The sequence below is a fragment of the Melanerpes formicivorus genome, unplaced genomic scaffold (assembly GCF_026170545.1).
Source record: "Melanerpes formicivorus ecotype bairdi unplaced genomic scaffold, bMelFor1.0.p_v2 SCAF_28, whole genome shotgun sequence".
In the NCBI taxonomy this organism is placed as follows: Eukaryota; Metazoa; Chordata; class Aves; order Piciformes; family Picidae; genus Melanerpes; species Melanerpes formicivorus.
Genome location: NW_027142380.1, coordinates 873,643 through 889,169, shown reverse-complemented (window position 1 = coordinate 889,169; position 15,527 = coordinate 873,643). Strand labels below are relative to the sequence as shown.

The window sequence follows — 15,527 nt, the reverse complement described above, 5'->3', positions numbered from 1 at the left end:
TCAGAGTGAAAAGAATTGCCAGATCTGTCTGGATTCAGGCCAAGCTTGTTGTTCTCCAAACCTGCTGGGCTCGTGCCAAGCATAGTGGAAAAGCACCATAGACAATTCCCAGGAAATGGACCTGTCTTTGAAACTGCTCCAGTCTTGAAATGTGATTGCAGCTGCTGACCCAGAGATCTTCAGATGCTCTGTGTTTCACTGAAATGAAGATTGCTTAGGTTCAACTGTATGGCCAGTGTTAGGCTAACATCCAAGATCACAGAGGTCTTTTCCAACCTTAGTAATTCTATGACTGTAAGTCTAAGAGGTGGATGTTTTGCTCTGCCCTTTTTTTTTGGCCTCTTTTGGGCAGACACCAGCACAGGGGAACTGTGTAGTTATACCCACAGCCAGGCCCTTGCTGGGTGGATAGCCAAAGGAGGGTTCTCCACCAGGGCATATGCTCTATGCTGGGTTATTGTTGTTGAAGCTGTGTAGCCTTGCTATGGGTGTCCTGTTTTAGAGTGAAAAGGAGTGGTTTAGAATAAAAATGGCCTTTTAAAATTATTTGACTTTATAGTTGAATAAAATCACTTATTTTGAAATCTATGTGAATTTGCAGAGGTGTGAAAATAGAATATTTATTAGGGTATAGCTCTATTGAAATGATGCTGTTGTAGATGAACCTTAAGACAGTGAATTGGGCATATTTGGAGCTCTGCATCACATAAATAGAACCATCTCTTTTAAGAGCCAGTCCTAACCCTCGAAGGTGAGAGCAGTGATCTATGCCTGAAAGGCTTGCATAATGTCTAGAGCCAGTTGAAAACTTGCTGTGTCTTTTCCCCAGTGATGATCTCTTTGCCAGAGGCCACACATCTCCTGCTCTGGCAAATGCCGATGCTGACCCCACATGTCCTGCATGCACATCCTGGGCCAAACGCTGTTACACTATGTAAATGGCTGTTTGGGCTCCTAAAACAAGTACAGCTATTGTGGATGGACCCTGGTCTAACTGGGATTGGAGCATGAGTAACATTGAGCTGGAAAATAAATCACATGCTGATATCCTATGCTGGAAATGGTACCTTCTCTTCTGTGGTGCTTGGCCTGGGTGAATGACACATTGGGACATTTTGACAATGGAGATTGGAATCAATACGGATGACCAATATGATCTAAGTATTGTTCAGTTTAATTAGGGAACCTCTACACCTTACACAGACACACAGACTCACAGAGCATGGTTAGTGTAATTTCATTGGTTCCCTACAATTGCTCACATACTGTTATACATTATTGGTTAAACTACTAATGTCATGTGAAGTTGTTGATGTATACATCCTGTTATTCCAAGATAATTCTTTGTGTTTACAGCTACCAGTACTTTGTTTTAGTTACACACTGCTAGCACAGCACCATTTTGCTAAACTGCTAGTTACTTTCACACTTATGCTAGGCATGGCCCACCACTATATCAAGCTCTAAGCTTATGTTACCAGATTGCTCACACAACTTATTGCCCAGGTGGCCAGGAGGGCCAATGGCATCCTGGCCTGTATGAGGAACAGTGTGGCCAGCAGGAGCATGGAGGTCATTCTGTCCCTGTACTCAGCACTGGTTAGGCCACACCTTGAGAACTGTGTCCAGTTCTAGGCCCCTCAGTTTGGGAAGGATGTTGACTTACTGGAACGTGTCCAGAGAAGGGCAACAAAGTTGGTGAGGGGTTTGGAACACAAGCCCTATGAGGAGAGGCTGAGGGAGCTGGGGTTGCTTAGCCTGGAGAAGAGGAGGCTCAGGGGAGACCTTATTGCTCTCTGAAATTACCTGAAGGGAGGTTGTAGACGGGCAGAGGTTGTTCTCTTCTCCCAGGCAACCAGCAGCAGAACAAGAGGACACAGTCTCAAGCTGTGCCAGGGGAGGTTTAGGCTGGAGGTTAGGAGGAAACTCTACACAGAGAGAGTGATTGCCCATTGGAATGGGCTGCCCAGGGAGGTAGTGGAGTCACCATCATTGGAGGTGTTTAGGAGGAGACTTGATAGGGTGCTTGGTTGCATGGTTTAGTTGATTAGGTGGTGTTGGATGATATGTTGGACACGATGATCTTGAAGGTCTCTTCCAACCTGGTCTGGTCTGTTCTATTCTATGATTGCAACAGGGACAAAACATCTCTCGGAAGGATCTGCATTTTGTCCGGTTGTACTGGGTCTCCCCATGGGCTCCTTCCTTTGAGAGAAAAATTAATGAGGCTTTCCATTTAAAATTCAAGTAGGATTTCTTCCCTCCCCCCCCCCCTCCTCCCCCCCAGCTCTGTCAAGAGAATGAATTACCCTTTTAAAACATTTTCTTACACCCTTCCCCCGCCCCTTTGTCTTTGGAAGATGAAGCAATTCGAATAACTAAAGCAAACAAATTGTACAATTACGGTGATTTCCCAGTTACTGACTTTCCCCCCTCATTAACGTTAGCTGAACTTGGCATCTAGTAATTACTGGCTTTTGTTTTTGAGCCAGAACTGTTTCCTGGCTTCAGGAAAAAATTTGGTTTTCCTGATAGCACTGGGTGAGCTGCTTTCCACTGGGAAATTGGTTCAATCAAACATCTTCCTCTGACAGCTCCTAGTAGTTTGGATCAAGACCACTGTGCACTTAAGGAGAAGGGGGCTACCATGTGCTGTTTGAGATCACGGAAGTGCTGTGCATTAAGATGTGGCTTGATCCATGTCTTATCTGTGTATTTCACTAGATGTGTCAGTGACCCTGCCAGCTAAACTGCTTTGTCTTGATGGGTAGAAACATCTTGCTGAGGCTGCAAAATAAATGCAGTTACACACTCTTCAAGTTGTCTGGGAAGTAACACACTTTTGCTTAACAACTTTATTGCCACTCTGAACAAGGCATTACACAGCTTTTTGTTTTAGCAGTTATATTGAGCTTGGCTGCTGCTTTGTTGCCGGAGTCGGAGGCTATTCTGAGCATTTATTTGGATTATAGATGTTGTCACCTTTTCTTGTATCTGTGATGCTGTTAGTCATCTTGGTGACACTTCATCTGTGCACAGAAATAAAGGTCCTGGCTCACGGTTCGGTATTGCCTTATATAACCCCAGGGAGGAGCTGTTTCTAGAGGCAAAGATTACATCGAGGTTGAGGCATCTCATTTGAGTTCTGTTGAATAGGGCTGAGAGAAACTCCTGGGATTTTTTTTTCTCTCCTGTCCTCCATTAAAAGCATAAATACTTCTCTGTTCTTTGGGCTAAGTTTAGGTGACTCTACAGTGAGTGGGCAGAAAGGGCCAGTGTCTTACCTTGGGTCCCAGTTTGACAAGTGCAGTCACCACAGAAGCAGTGTATAGATTTATGGCAGGGGAGGGGGTGGGGCAGGAGGGCTTGTCTTCATTTGCATCCCCATGCAGCAGAAGCCTTGAAGATTTATCCACAAATGAGATGCAAAGAAACAAGGCAAAAGAGAATAAGGCAAACTGTCAGGCAGTGTGACAGTTTCACAGAAATTAATGATGCTAAGTTGCTCTTATCTTACTCGGTGCCGGTGCGCTTTCCTGATGCAGGCTGAGTCTTTGTGTGTTGCAGGAAGTGATGGTATTTCCAGGAATGGGGCCCCCTCGTTAAAACCAGCTTGCCCAGATCCCTTGCTGTTGCCTACTGGAAGTCAGAGGAAATTCCCTGGGGCTGTCACAGTGGGATGAACTTAGGAAAGAGCTGGGAGGATGAGTTAGCAGCTGATTCGTAGCAGCTTATCGCAGAGCTACTTCTTAATCCTGAACAGAGAACACTACTGGGGATGTGGGGTGGGCTTTCTTAATTTTTTTTTTCTTTACTTTACCTTCTATTCTAAGTTGAATCTTCTTACTGTACATGCATTAAAAGCTTTCATGAACCTCCCTTTTGTGATCTGTGTGAGGCAGGGAGCAGTACTGCCTCTCACTCTTCTTCGCATTTTGTAGACTCATAGAATGGTTTTGGTTGGAAGGGACTGTAAAGTTCATCTAGTTCCAAGCCCCCTGCTGTGGTTAGGGACAGCTTTCCACCAGACCTTGCTTTGTACACTTCCAGCATCCACAACCTCCCTGGGCAACCTGTTCCAGTGTTTCACCACCCTCACTGTAAAGAATTTCTTCCTAATATTTAGTTAAAATCTGCCCTCCTCAATCCATTCCCTTCCTTGATGCTTTGGGAGCATCCTCTCTTTGCCTTTTTTCCATCTCTGATTTTTCCCTTCAAGATGGGGTCATACATGGTCTGGCAATCTTTAGTGACTTGCAAAAAAGCTACTGTGGCCAGCATGGTGCAAGGAATTGTTCCTGCAGGATATGGCTCTTCCAGGTCCCAGGAGAAGAGCAACTCTGATGTGTGCTTGAAGGACACAGCTGCTCAGAGCTTGCACATCTTTTATGTCCAAATCCTACATATTCAACAGCTCCTTGTCTCTTATGTACCCCAGCATGCAGAGATTATGTGGTGCTGTGATTACTGTCCCTGAAACTGTCAGTGCTCTCTCATTTGCCTCCTTATTCCTGTCAGTGGCAGAGGCCCTTTGCTCTCCATCAGTATGGGTTTTTCATAGAATCATAAGATGGCTTAGATTGGAAGGGACCTCAGAGACCATCTACTTCAAACCCCCTGCCATGGGCAGGGATGCCTCTCAACTAAACTTGGTTTCCCAAGACCTCGTCATCTGGATGATCAGAGTTGGAACAAGACAGAAGCAGCATTTCACAGCCCAGTGGTTGAAACTGCATCAGTCCTGCAGCACCCAGACTCATCAGCCTGCACCATGAGGTGCTCTGGAGTTTGCAAGAAAGATAGAAGACCCCAAAACCCAAAGCTCATCCCCATGGATGACTCCCTAGACCATAGAACCACAAAGGAAGTCAACCACATCCCAGGAAATCACAGCTATGAACTATAAGCCAATGCCCAACTAGGGGATGAAAGTGGCTCAAAATCAGTACAAGGTGAAGTTCTAGCTCTTCATCAAACCAGTTTGGAGCTGGGGCAGAGCCAGGAGCACCCCTGCAGCGTGGAGTCTGATGGCTGACCCCAGTGGTGGGCAGTGTGGTGAGGGAGTGCTGCCAGCTCTGCAGCAGCAGCATCTTGCTCATCAGCTGCTGGACCCCTTCCAACCTGGGGGGGGGCTGGTTGTAGCCATACATCCTGCCCAGCTCATTCAGCCTGGGAACTTTGGCCTTCTACACCGGCAAGAGGGAATGGGAAGTGAAGAACCAAATTTTAAAAATGAAAAAGAGTGGCCAGTGGCAGAACTATTAGTAGCATGGGAGGAGATGAAAGGCAAGAGTTGCTTTAGCTTTGTGCTGCAGAAATCAAATCACATTGCTGGAGAGTGAACAAGGATGAAGGAGAGCTTGGTGTTCCTGCTTTTACACATTTTTTGATGCAGAAGCCACAAAGTGTGGAGGTTCTGCCCAAATGCTTTGTGGAGCAGTACCTGATTGCATGAAATGTCTGCTGTGTTCCTCAGCAGACCAAGTCATAGTCCAGTGGTGACTATAGCAATTCTAGTGTGGCACTTAATTGGTTTGGGATTTGAGCCACAGGCCTTTGGTTCTGTGCCTAACTCTGTTCCTGACTGAGTGTATCGCAGAATCACCAAGATTGGAAGAGTCCTCAAAGATCACCGAGTCCAACCTGTTACCACAGACCTCATGACTAAACCATGGTACCAAGTGCCACGTCCAATCCCCTCCTGAACACCTCCAGGGATGGTGACTCCACCACCTCCCTGGGCAGCCCATTCCAGTGGCTAACAACTCTCACAGTGAAGAACTTTCTCCTCACCTTGAGCCTAAACTTCCCCTGGCACAGCTTGAGACTGTGTCCTCTTGTTCTGGTGCTGATTGTCTGGGAGAAGAGACCAACCCCCACCTGGCTACAACTTCCCTTCAGGTAGTTGTAGAGAGCAATACAGTCTCCCCTGAGCCTTCTCTTCCCCAGGCTAAACAATCCCAGCTCCCTCAGCCTCAGCCTTGTAGGGCCTTGAGTAAAATGAAATGGTAATTTAGTTTCTCAGAGTGGTGGGGAATCTTCTCTGTCAATTGAAATTAATGGGACTGAAGAGTACTGTGCCACTCAGAACACTTGTCTGCAAACCTCAGCATGCCCCAGCCTTCATGTCTGCAGAGCAGGGATAATGACTGTGCTTTAAAAGGTTTTGATACTTGGATAGAAACAGATATGAAAGTGCAGTTATCGACTGTAACTTCATGGCTGTCTTTCTCTGCGTACTCAGAATCGTGCCAAGTGTGTGTGGAAAGATGTCCAAAATGTGGTAGAAAATGTCTTTCTGGGGCTGGGTTGCAAATCTATTGCAGCACACAGCTGGGCAGAAAAAAAAAAGTTCTGTTGAAGTGGGTAGAAATTTGCCTCTACAGTAATGATCTGTGCTGCAAGTTTTCCAGCTATCTAATCAAGTTTCTGTCCATTACATCAAGTGATAATCCCCTGGCAAATGAGGTGCTGTTAGCAGCATTTCTGTCAGCCTGGGTCTGGCTGCACATCTAGGCAGCCTGCCTTTGAGGCCTTTCAAAATTCACCCTATTCAGTCATGCTGCTTCCTCTGGAGACCCCGTTTCAAATGCAATAAAGCTGAGCTGCCTGTCTATCTTAACTGTATTTATTCTGCCTTTCCAACACCCACCCTACCCCCCCAACTTGCCAAGGGTGTTTGGCTGTGTATAAGGTTGGCTCCTGGTTTGGTTTTGGTTTGTTTGGCTGGTGTTTGGTTTTTTTTTTTTTTGGATAGCCATTGTAATTGTTTTTCTGGCATATTCTGGTCTACTCTGATATAATTCCTTCACTGTTATAGTGCTTACAGAGGGGCTTGGTGGTAAGTGGGGTGGGGATGAGAAAGCCAAGGATTTTGCAAACCAGGTTGTGATGCTCAGTTTTTGTAGGGCTTGCTGTAAAGCAAGGCTTGCTGGCTGTGTCCTGTCCTTGCCTGGGTACAGGCTGTGCAGCAGCTGTGTGCCTCTAGCCTGCAGGGCCAGGCTTTCTTCATGAGGAACTTAGTGTTGTTCTGGCAGCTGGCACTATCCCTGCACTTTGGGGCTGCCCTTTGCCAAGGGTCACGTACCGCCTGGGAGTGATTCGGTGACAGGCAACACTGGAACGGATGCCATCCGTTTTCTGCCTCCCAATAATTAAGAGGGAGAATGGCTTTTGGCCAGGGAGCACTGTCCTCTGCCACCCATCTGCTTTCCCTGACTCTTGCTCAAAACAGCTTTTCCTTGGGGACTTCCTGTCAGGGCAAGGGGACACTGATTCCTGACCACCCTTGCCACTGACTTATCCAGTGAGCTTCAAATCCTCATGGTGTCATTTTTCTGTGCTGCATTTCTCTCCTGAAAAATCACACTGTGATGTTTAATTGCTAGCTGCAGTGCTGGTACTTGGTTTCCATGCATTGGCGGAGAGCATGGAGGTGTGGGAGTGAGGGATAGAGGCTGGCAGAATGTGGAGTGAGGGGGCTTGTTTCCCTGTTATCTCCCTCCACAGCTGTGAGTTTCTTATAGAAATCCAGCTCTTGTGCAGCTGGCTGTAGGCTGAGGCATACGGAGGGCGGTGTTGAATTGCTCTGCAGAGGGATCCCTTGTGCTTGTGTCTTGGTGTCATGGGCCTGCTGTCAAAGCCTTGGGGAGAAATGAGGGAGCTCTGCAGCAGGGTGTTGGGGAAAAACTGAAAGAGCTGGCCTTGCATCGCAGGGACAGGTGGTGATTGCCACCTCTGCAGTGTTCTAAAATAGCTGAGGAATTTCCTCTGTATCTATAGAATATGAACATGCACGAAGCGTTTCCTGATGTGAATCAGAGTCTACAGTGAATTGAATCCAGAGACTTTTCACAGCCCTTAAGTAGGTGCAGTGTTGTTAGTTATGCCCCTGTACAGTGGGGTTGTCCAGCATTTGACCTGTTGAACCTCAACAGCAAATCAGCAAAAGCTAGGGAAACATGACAGAGCTGTGATGATCCTAGCTTTGCAAACTCATTTCTGGACACTGTCCCTACTGCAAACCTTACTTCTTCCCCATGTGTAGCTTTCCTCAGAGTTTCACACTGGAGCCCAGAAGGTTTCCTTGATGAATGACTGCTATGAGCAGATGTGACAGTTGGAATGTGAGCTCTGTTTCCCATCTACCTGTCACCTCCTTGGCCTGCTGCTAACCAGCTGGGTTGGTTAGCCCTTGGCAAGCCATTAAACCCTTAAACAGTTTTGACACAGTGAATTAGTCAGGCTCATGAGCTGGAGGTGAGCTAGACCCTGTCGTACAACACAAACTCTTTGATCTGGGCTGAGAGAAGTGTTGCTGATGGTATTTGGGGAATGTTATGTGAGTAAAGGGGGCAGAGCTCTTTGAAGAGATAAATGTTTTTATTTTTGAGATATTTCCCTCTTTTCCTGCATGGGAGCCTGAAGTAGAGTGGAAAAGAGAAATTTGATTTGGGGATGGGTAGGGGGAGTAGGAAAACTTGTTTATGTAGCCAAGTATGTAAGAGAATGAAGGTGGTGTGGACCATGCCATGGCTGGATGAGTTTATTAGTGCAACTCTCTAGGGTGCAGTTTCCCCATTTCACTGTGAGAGAAGACAGCACAGGTCTGCCCAGTGTCCACAAAAACTCCCTTGTGAGAAGGTGTTTACCTCCCAGGAGGTGGTTGCTTTCCACAAAGCTGAGTAAGTCCATCTTCATGGTGAGCCTGTGGACCTCAGGGATCTACTTCCCTTGTAAGTGAGATGTTAAAACCCCAATCATCCAGGATAATGCTGTTTCAGGAGTTCATTGATTTTTAGTTTTTTTTTTTTTAGTAGAGGGAAGTGAGTTAAAATGATGAGTCACTGACCTATTTGAAAATGAGCAACCTCCTTGATGTCATTAGGAGCTGGTAATAGATCATCCTGGACGAGAGCTGATTCAGGGGGTCCCCTTGTGACTGCTGTTGCACTCACAATTATGTTATTTTTTTATGGGTGAAGAAGCAGCACACCACATATATAAACCCAAACAATTTCTTTGAGCATAATTAAAATTATGAGAGTCCAATCCTTTCTAGTCTGACTATGATTGTTGCAGGAAAAGAAAAGAATGATGATACTGCAGGTAAAATTCATATACATTCACGTTACCAAGGGGACTACAATGTTCATATTGATGAGTTTTTTTTTTTTCCTCTTCAGTTAGGATCCACCTGGGGGAATCTTGCTGACTAGGACATTTTCATGTCTTTGTTCATCACTCTGTAGCTCCAGGTTACATTACAGCTTGTATGTGCTGGATGCTGTTTGTTCTCTTCGTTATCCCCGCAGGCAGTTTAGCCCAGCTCCAGGTGTGCATTTCTGTGACTGATCAAGGGTAAACTGTTTAGAGCTGTACAGTCTCCAGTGTCCCATCACTTACCATCCTGTTCTGGTGTTCCCCTTGGGCGCACCATAGAATGATAGAGGCTGGAAGGGACCTCTGAAGGTGGATTCCAACCCTCCCTGCCAAAGCAGGATCAGCTACGTTACATGGGAACACATCCAGATGGGTCTTGGCAGTTTCTAGAGAAGGAGGACTCCACAATCTCTCTGGGCAGCCTGTTCCAGTGCTCTATCACCCTTACAGCAAAACAATTTTTCCTCATGTTGAGGTGGAACTTCCTGTGTGCTAGTTTGTGCCCTTTGTCCTATTACAGGACACCACTGAAAAGAGACTAGCACCCACCCTTCAGATATTTATAAGCATGAATAAGATCTCTTTAGTCTCTTCTCTTCTAGAACTAAACAACCCCAGGTCTCAGCCTTATCTGGTATCTCTGCTCCTCAAGTGCACTATTTCTCTGCCCTGTATCTTCTTGGTCATGAATATCTCATTCTTCATAGAATCACTGCTTGTTTCAGATGCCCACATCAGTTAAAGAAATGGCTGAATCAAGTAAAACAAAGATGTGGGTAGGTCAGGAAAAGCTCAGACGGAGCAAGCCTAGTGAGCCTCAGTGCTGAGGCCTTGCAAGCTCAGTACAGAGCTTGTGCCCATTTACTGGTCATGTCAATGCCATATCCCAGCATGGTTATACTGCTGTAAGCAGAGATGCAGTGGAGAGTCATTGGCAATAAGGAAAAAGAGGGTGACACTGTCTTGTGCTGGAAGGCAAAACTGTGGATGTGTGCCCTGTATTTAGAGGTAGCCATGGTCTTTCTGTTGACCTATAGAACTTGGAGGTGTGCCCTTGCTGAGGGGACCTGGAAGTGATGGAGAGTGGGGCTAGAGCTGGTGTAAAGCAACTTTCTCCTCATTGTGTGGGGGTGTCTGAACTATCTTGCAGGCACATTCCCTGCAGCTTTTCTTTTTGGCCTTCCTCACTCTTCTCTGAGCTGAGGAGCTGCTTGCTTGTTTTGGGCTTTAGGTAGCCACAGGAGATGTGGAGAAATTAGTTACAGCAGGTCTGGCCTTCTTATGAGTTTGTAAAATGCTTTGAGAACCTTCTTTGTGAGAATTGAGGAACAAATAAAATTTGGATTTTAAAACCAAGTAGTGTTGTAATGATTTGTTTGCTTCTTGTAATGTAGATTAACACTGAGCCCATGCTTATTTGCTTTCTTGCTGTGAAAATTTCAGTCTCTGCCTCTTGAGCCCTTCTTTCCTAACTCTGGTACCTGCACAAGGCTTTGGGATAATAAAGAAGTCTACTACTGAAGTGTCTTTTGTAGGCTTTATGCCAAGCCATGACTTTGGGAGTTCAGTCAGTGTTGTGTGCAGATATAATCAATAAAGCTCCTAGTTATGTACTTCTCTATGAAGTTTTAGTTCATTGATTTAAGGAGTTACCAGGAACTAGGGAAATAACATGGTTAATTAAGTTAATTGGATTGTAAGGTCTTCAGGGATTGTGCCTTTCTGTCTGCTCTCTGGAGCACCTCAGATCACTATAAAATAATGACATTTTCTTTCTACATACTGGCTGTTTAAACTATTTGGTTGCTTTAAAGCTATTTGCATTTCAAGGCAACTAATTTCTACATGAGCCATGGAGTTACAGCTTTGTAGCCTTTGGCTTTAGAGGTCCTGGTGGAGATATAGAAGGGCATTCTTCATATGGCTCAGCTAAGTGCTTGCAAGGAATCTGGATCCTTGTATTTGTTTGCTAAGTAGTTACCTGTGCTCTTAGCAAAAAGCCTGTAGGGCAGCTGTTAGTCTGGTGGTGGTTTATGTCTTGGCCTTGAAGTTAATTACATTCCCTTGCCATCCAGCAAAGAGATAATATATCAAACTCCAAATCTATCCTGTGGCACCTGTTTTCAGGGAAATAAGTAAACAGATCTTCCCCTGTCTAAAAAGGAAATTTATTCTGTGTATAAAATGAAATCTAGCACAGATGTGTACTTGTGGAGCTTGTATTTCTTCTAATTTATAGCTCCTCTTCTTTTCCAAGTGAATTGGGGACTTAAACCTCCTGTTATGGGTCTGTAATTTATGGTTTCAAAATTTTGCTATTGTTATCTTTCGGTGTTTTTATGAAGCTCTGCGGTAGAGGTGCTCAGGTAGGGTTGTATATTCAGTATTGGCCAACTCACCAGGAGCAAAACCAGCTTATAAATTACCAGAAATGTTCTCCCTCAGCATGAGCTCATTCTCATGTTAATGTCTTAAACTCTTTTGGAGAATCCAGGATGATGAGCTATGGACTGGATAAAGCTATTGCACAGCAGCTAGAAAGCAGTACCTGGGCTTACCTCCACAGAGATTTGTTGTCACTGTCCACATACTTGAGTGAGATTCCTCTGGCATTTGGTCTGGCAAAGGCAACCCTTTCAGTAGTCACCTAGTGAGGGGGGGAAAAAAGGATATGGTTACAGTGTTCTTAAGATGGCACCAAGTTGTAAGGTGTGACAAAAATATTGGCAAGGAAAGCATGGATGCAGGGATCTCTTGAAACACTTTCAGGAATGCTTTTTGATTCTCATGACATTATGGGAAAAAAAAGGAGTAAATGATACAAGGATGCTTGAGGGCTACTTTTGGTCCTCATGTAAATTAGGGCTTCTTGCTTTTTCCTGAGTGCATGCTGGGGAGAAAGGGAGGTAAGAGGGGAAAGTACTTCTGTGCTGCTTGGTGATATACCAATCAAGTGAAGAAAAGTCTCAAAATTCTGTTTATCTACTAAGTTGTCTTGAAACTATTTTAAGTTTTAATTGTGAGACCCAAACTCCCTGTGCCTGTTATGTCGCTCTTTGAGTGTCCTGGGATTCTTGCCCATGCTTCCAGTTCCAAAGAGTTATCCAAACCTGGAAGTTAAACAGTTTGGTGTTTTTTCTTTGGTTGGTTGTAACTTTTTTGCTTCTTCAGTTGTGTAGGGTTTTATTGTTGTTTGGTTTTGTTCTGGGTTTGTGTGGGTGGGAGGAGTGGTGGTATGTTTTTGGGGTTTGTGGGTTTTGTGGTTTTGTGTTGTGGTTTTTTTTTCTCCTTTTTCCTGGCTATGTCCTCTCCCAGCTTTTTGTGCCTCTCCAGCATTCTTGCTGAAAAGATGTGAGAAGCTGAGAAATCCTTGCCTTAGTATACTACTTAGCAACAACTAAAGCATCAGGGTGTTATCAATGTTATTCTCAAACTAAATCCAACACTACACTAGTTAGGAGGAAAAGAACTATCTCTATCCCCACAGAAACCAGGCTGTGGCTGTATGGGTAATCTTCCTGTGTATGAGTAATCTTCCTGTCATCAGCAGCCAGTTTGGCTGCCCTGTGGGCTAGATGGAGGGCAGAGCAGCTGTGCAAGCAGTGCTCTCTGTTGCATTGCCATCCCCAAGGACAGGAGGAGAGGGTGCTGGGGTGACTTGTCATGGGCTCAGCATGATTTTGGCAAGAAGCATCTAGTGCCCTTCACCAGTTTCCTGCAAAGCTGCCACGAGAGATATGAGACCGGACATGCAAAGCTTGTCCTCCTCAGTGTTTGAAGCTTCCTAGGTGTTTCTGCAGATGCTTCTCCCATTTCTCTCCCAGCTCACCCCTAAGTCCTGTTATGCAGTATTATTCCAGCTGCTGCAAGAGGCTCCTCTAAATAGCCAGGACAGCCTGTCTGTTTTATGTGCTCATCCCAGTGATAGCAATCCCCTTTTTCTCTCTCGAACTTCAAGTGCATGAATAGGCTTGAGCTGAGGAGAAAGTTCTTCACTGAGAGAGTCATTAGTCATTGGAATGGGCTGCCCGGGGAGGTGGTGGAGTCACCGTCCCTGGAGGTGTTCAAGAGGAGATTGGATGTGGCACTTGGTGCCATTGTCTAGTCATGGGTCTGTGGTGACAGGTTGGACTCGATGATCCTCGAGGTCTCTTCCAACCTTGGTGATACTGTGATACTGTAATATTACAAGCTTGCAGTGGTTATGTGTGAGCTGAAGCGGGGCAGGGGAAGTGGTGCTTGTGGAGGACAAGGTGGGTACTTTCCCAGGGCTCCCCTGTTTTGCCTCCTCTAAAAGCCTGTGGACACCATAGAATTACACCTTGGTGAGCCCAGTGGGATGCACATCTGTTGTAGTGAACAAGGAGCTTTTAGCTTAGTCTCTGGTCTAAATATTTTAGATCTAAAGAATCATGTTATTCAGGTTGCAGTCTTGCAAACTGTATGCAGAGCTGAGCAGGTCCATCCCTTCTCAGGCTGAGAAGAGACTACTGCTTTTCTCTCTCTCTTACTGGTAGCGATCACATTAAAGCACTCCTGTGAGCAGCACTGGTGTTCTGCCAGCTTTATTCCAATGGTGCAGTGCTGGTGTGGGCACTGTTACCTGTGTGGGTTCAGCCAGCTTTTAGATGGCAATCCTGAAATTCTGTTTTCTGGCAACAGTGATGGCTGTCATCACAGTCTTTATCCCAAGGGACGCAGCGAGCATAAACTTATCTATCTTTTAACTCCCTGTGCACACTGAACTACCTTTGCTCCTACATATCCCTCTGCATGTAACTGCTACTCAAACTGCAGCTACAGCTGTGAGTTGTCCTGGATTTCCCCAGCCTGCAGGAGGAGTTGTTGCTGGAAGTGTCCCAGTGGGATTCCTGATCTCACATTAGGGTTCCTGTAGGAATGACAGTGCTTGCCTGAGCGTTGCATGTTTGTGAGAGGGATAAATGCCAGTGCTGGAGAAGGGGAAGAGGCCACAGGAAAGGAGATGAGTAGAAGAGCTCATGCTGATCCTTCTGCACAGAACCAGAATCAGCACTAGGCAAAATGCCATTGTCAGTGAACTCTGATGGAAATCCCATAACATCTGCAGGAGGAATGCCAAGGTGCTTCAGGAGGAGAAAAATTGCCAGTGACAATTGAGAGCCCTTGCAAATGCATTGCTCTTGAGGAAAGAGGAACTTGGAAGTTGAAGCCAGTAAGGGATGTGAAATCAGGTAGGTGTATTTGTTCTGAGAGCTTCCAACTTTGTTACTCCATCCTAAACATTTACAGCAGGGAGCCTTTTGAAGCAGTCATTTTACGTTGTGTAGGTTGTCCCAGGCAGAGCACCAGAAATCACCCTCCCCCCAAAAAAAAACCACCACCCCTAAACAATTAACCAAAAAACCCAAACAAAATCCAAAGAGAATAAGCAAAACACCTTCAAACTCTTCCCAAGTGCTGCCTCTGCAGTGGATACAGCTTCCAGCAGCACAAATCACTGCATTGCAAACAAGGAAAGCAAACAGAGGAGTTTGCATCTGGTACTGAAAGAAGCTGCAAAACTCAAAGTCCTTGCTCAAACTGCTTGTTTACCTCTCAGGATTGTTTGGTGGGGCAAGGAGAGAGGGATGGAGGTGGGAAATGAAACAAGATTTAAAGACTAAAAGTCTTTCCTTACTGTGGGAGTAGATTTGCAGCAAATTCTTTGGCAGTAGGATCTAGGTATGAACCCAGGGGGGTTGTGGAGCCTCCTTCTCTAGAGATATTCAAGACCTGCCTGGATGTGTTCCTGTCTGATCTGGTATAGATGAACCTGCTGTGGCAGGAGGGTTGGACCAGATGATCTTTTGAGGTCCCTTCCAGTCCCTAACATTGTGATTCTGTGGTAAAGAGGGAATTACAGTTTGAGGTCATTTTGAATTGCCTTGGGAGATAGAGCAGTGTGATCTGTCTCTCTTCACTTGGAGCTTCAAGAAGATCTCAGGTCCTGGCACCACTAGTCTGGCCTTCTAATAGATGTTTCAGTCTTCCTTGTCCACAGTCTCCTTGTCTAGCTCATCGCTTGTCATTTATGTGGCAAGCATCAGAGCTACTGTTGCTGTACTGCAGACCTCACCACATGGAACAAGCTTTTTCCTGTCCAAGGCCACTGTGGCTCAAACAATTTGTCAGCCAGATTGCCTCACTGCTGTGCCTGTGCACTTATGCAAGGTATGTAGCAGTCCACAGTAGACTTGAAAGCTTGCTTGTCTTCCCCTCTTGAGAAGACTTCTGCTGAAGTGCCTGATGTGACTCTCCACATTATTCTCCAGTTATTATGGATCTCTTCAGCAACTTTCTCAATTTTATGGCTTCTGTATTGCTAAGCCCTTATATCATCTTTA

General features: G+C 45.6%; 1 protein-coding gene across 3 annotated transcripts in view; it reads left to right on the top strand.

Moving 5' to 3' along the window:
- GRIP2 (glutamate receptor interacting protein 2) overlaps window positions 1-15,527 on the top strand; it is a 314,019-nt gene that overhangs the window by 16,458 nt on the left and 282,034 nt on the right. The gene's annotated exons all lie outside the window — the stretch shown is intronic.